At 36.5% G+C, this 4,315-nt stretch overlaps 1 pseudogene; it reads right to left on the bottom strand.

Annotated features, from left to right (window-relative positions):
- Positions 1–1,862: 1,862 nt before the first annotated feature.
- LOC134386558 (V-type proton ATPase subunit D-like) lies at positions 1,863–3,198 on the bottom strand (annotated as a pseudogene).
- Between the last annotated feature and the right edge of the window lie 1,117 nt (positions 3,199–4,315).

Raw genomic sequence — 4,315 nt, 5'->3', positions numbered from 1 at the left:
CCCAAAGAATCTATGAAAAGAGCTACTAGAATCCACTAGGAATAATATGTGATCTTAGCAATATCAAACGATTCAAGGATTCAGGTTTTAAAAATCTAGCTAATCTCTCTACAATAGCTATGAACAAATGGAACTTAAAAATAAACACCATAAACTACAGCATCAAGAAAAATAAAATACATAGGTGTAAATCCAACAAAATAAGTGAAAGATGCATGAGAAAAACAAAACAAAAACCTACAAACAATGATAAAACAAACCCAACATGATCTAAAAAATGGACAGATAGATTTGAAAGACCAATGTTTGTTGAGATGTTAGTTCTTCCCAAATTTATCTACAGATTCAAGGCATTTCTAGTAAAGACCCAGGATTTTTTTTTTGTATAAATAGACAAGCTGATTCTAAAATTATATAGAAATTCAAAAGAACTAAACTCACCAGCAATTTTGGAAAAAAACAGGAGGATTCTAGCTGTCTGATTTCCAGACCTTTCTAAAATTACTGTGACCAGAACAGTGTGGTACTGAGGAAAATATACAGGTGAATGGAATATACTAAAGGGTCTAAAGATACAAACTATACATGTATATGGTAAATTAATTTCCAGTAAAGTTACAAAGGCAATTCAATGGAGAAAAGAGTTTTTTAACAATTGATGCTAAAATTATTGGACATTAATATGCAAAAATTGCCGTGATCCATACCTTGTATCTCATTGAAAAATGACCTCAAAATTAATTTATTGAAAAAATTAACTCAAAATTGATTATTGATCTTAATGCAAACTCTAAAACTTACATATTCTAAAAGAAAAACATCTGTGGAAAATGGTGTGGCTTCAGGTTAGATTACAATTTATTAGATAGGACACCAAAGAAATGATTCAGAAAAGAAAAATGTGATACATATTTGACTTAATCGAAATGGAAAACTCCTGTTCTTGACACTCTTAAGAAAATGAAAATACAAGTAACCAACAGTGAAATGGTTTACAAACCACCTATCCGATAAAGCAACTGTATCCACAGTATATAAAGAACCCTGAAAACTCGAATATAAGCAGCTCAATTAAAAAAAAGATAAAAGTTTTGAATAGGCATTTCACGAAAGACATTCTAAGGATGGCAAATAAACACATGAAAAGATGTTCAACATTATTAGTTGTTAAGAAAATAAAAATTAAAATCCCCCAAAATTCTACTTTAAAGCTATTTTTTTCTAATCATTTCACTGTTTGTACTGTAGTCACATTTAAATTGGCAGAACCGCTGCCATGCAGACAAGAGATAGACCTATCATGGAAGGAGAAATAAGTGAAGGTTTTCATAATGCTCAGTAATGCAAGGATGGCTGCAGCAGTCTGACATGAGAACAGCACCAATGTTTCATACAAGTGGGTAGAAATGAAGGCCATCCACTCTAGTAGGCCTGAGAGCACTAATGTTTCCCAAGGGTATTTCCTACTATACTTGGTGATCAGATCACACGTAATGCAGATGCAAATGAAGTATAGTGACACTTCTGCAGAATAAATTATATAAGATCATGGGCAGGTTTTACAAATCTCTTTCATCTGTGATTCTGATTCTGTGAAAGTAATCCCGTAAAGGGATATCCAAGTAAAGTTTATAACCAGTGATTTTCTTTTTTTTTTTTTTTTTTTAATGGCGGCTGGCTGGTATAAGGAATCAAACCTGTGATCTCGGTGTTAGTGCCACACTCTCATCGAGTGAGTCAACAGACCAGCCCCCAGTGAAATTCTGAGGCCAAAAAATAAATTTCCACACATACCAAACCTACACACCATGAATTAAAATGCAGCCAGTGTTAGGGTCCTGAAGGAACCAGAGCAAGAAAGATTATTCAAACAGAAGATCCTTGTCCTTCTTTTCAGCTAGAAGATTAGCTAGCCCCATCACCTCTCCAGCTGCTCTCTGTTGCTCTATGTCCTTCTTAGATTTTTCCTTGAGAATCTTTTTCTTCTCCTGTATTTTCTTCAGTCTATAGAACTCTTCTTGCTCTCTCTCATCCAGCTCTGTAATGATATAAGCAAAGCTATGTTCAATCTGAGTAATGATGACATGTTCAATGGCATTTATGTGCCTGTTGGTTATCTTAATAGCTTCATCCAAAGTAACAAAGGAAGACAGCAGCAAAGCTAGTTCTGTTAGGTAGGTAGTTAGTCATCAGCCAGCAGAAGGAAATGGAAAATTAAAACTTCTCCATTAACACCCAGATCCGTCCCTTTTGGGTAACTTAGTGGAAACTCCACACAAAATCCACCCCTTCTGTGAGTAACTTGTGCAAGAAAAAGCCACAATTTGACTAGAAGGGCCTGTTAGAGACTTTCCAGGTTTAAGGAAATGTGCAGAAGGGACAATATAAGACCTTAGGTGACATTTAAACATGCTAATGCTCATTAGGGGCTTATATATATGCAATCCATAAATATATATCATTATAACAGACTGAATTATGGGTAAGGACATGCACAGTGGGAAAAATGTTATATAACCCTGACTTTCCAATCAAAATGTCAAACAAGTTAGCTAATGCATATGCAATATCAGCAAGATAAAAACCCCAAACTTGTGTGTAAGGGTCCATTCTCTGCTCAGGGAATTGGCCCACTTCTCCCTTGAAGTGTATCTTCCTTTGTGCTCATTAAAGCTTTGCTGTGCCTTTGACTCAGGTCTCTGATTCTTCACAGACTTGGGGAAAAGACTGAGGTAAATGGGACCCTTGTACCCAGTAACAGTGCCACCAATACCTCCGCTGCTTTGGTATAATTCCTCTTCAGTTTAACCCATTGTTCTCCACCTCTGTCTGTACCAGTCAATTCATAACTGTCAGTTCCTTCATGGTAATATTCAAATACTGGCAAAGTAACATCTGCTACATTATACTTTTTCGCTGGAATCTTCACTGGGGCTTTATTTACATTTTGGATAACTGTGGTGCTGAAGACCCTTGCTGTGAACTTGGCCTCAGCTAGTGAGAAGTCAGCTTCTGTCATCACTTCACTAACATTTTAGTCTCTATTATCTTCTTTAGAATCTGTCGAAATCAAAGAGTTAAAGCATCAGATTTTTTTCTTGAGGAGGTTTCGATCTGTCCGTGATCCTTTTAAATGAACCTTCATGATGCTCTGTGTCATTCTCAAGGGAAGATTTCAATTTGGTCTTTGCCTGACATTCTGACAATCGCTGTTCTGCACGGGTCCCTGGCCGGACAACCATGGTTGCAACAGATCCAGTACCAGCTGCCACAGTACCTTCCTCTATGGGAGTCAGCTGCTTATGTCACTTGACCCATTACATTGCTAAGAGGCAGCAGGATCCAAACCTATTAAAATAGCTAAAACTTATAGACTAAATCTCTACATATTATATATTTAACTACTTTTTTATAGATTATATTATGTAATATATGCATAAACATGTATGTACTAAGTATGCACACATAATAGTGTAATACACATATCTATAAAAAATCCAAGTGCTAGTTAGGATGACTGAAGTGACTAGAACTCTCACACATTGCTATTGTGAATGGAGAATGTCACAGGCTCTTTGGAAAACAGTTCGGCAGTTTTTATCAAGTTATACATACACTTATCATATGTCCCAGCTATCCTAGGGTTAAAAAAAATATATGTCCATACAAAAACCTTTATTCACTTTCTAATAATGGTGTTATTTATAATTGCCCAAGATAGGAAGCGACCCAAATTTCCTTCGATTTGTGAGGTAATAAACAAACCGTCAGGGCCAGCTGGTTAGCTCTGGTGGTTAGGAGTCAAGGGGATTGGATCTCCATATGGGACAGCTGCCCCCAAAATAAAATAAATAAATAACTGTGGTATCTTCATATAATGGAATACAACTTAGCAATGAAAAGAGACTTTGATTCAAACAACAACATGGATAAATTTCAAATGTATTAAGCTAAGGAAAACTCACAAAGCCACGTAGTGTATGATTCTATGACACACTGGAAATGGGAAAATTACAGAGAAAGAAGACAGGTCCGTGGTAACCACTGGCAGTGTGGGAGCATGAGGTACTGCAAGAAGCAAATGAGAATCTTTGTGGGTGATGAAATGTATACTCTGGGGGTAGTAACATTACATGTTGTCCAAATTTAAAGGATTGTACACTAAAAAGACTGAATTGTATAACTGGAAATGCTGGTGGTTACTCCTGTTAGTTAGTCATCCAGATATTTGGTGAGGGAGTGTTAGCTCACCTGGGGGGTCATGGTGCTGATAACACCAAAGTCGAGGGTTTGGATTCCCTTTCTGGCCAGCCAC

This window comes from Cynocephalus volans, chromosome 9 (assembly GCF_027409185.1).
Source record: "Cynocephalus volans isolate mCynVol1 chromosome 9, mCynVol1.pri, whole genome shotgun sequence".
NCBI classification, from domain to species: Eukaryota; Metazoa; Chordata; class Mammalia; order Dermoptera; family Cynocephalidae; genus Cynocephalus; species Cynocephalus volans.
The sequence above is the reverse complement of the archived record's forward strand: the minus strand, read 5'-3'. Positions and strand labels throughout refer to the sequence as shown.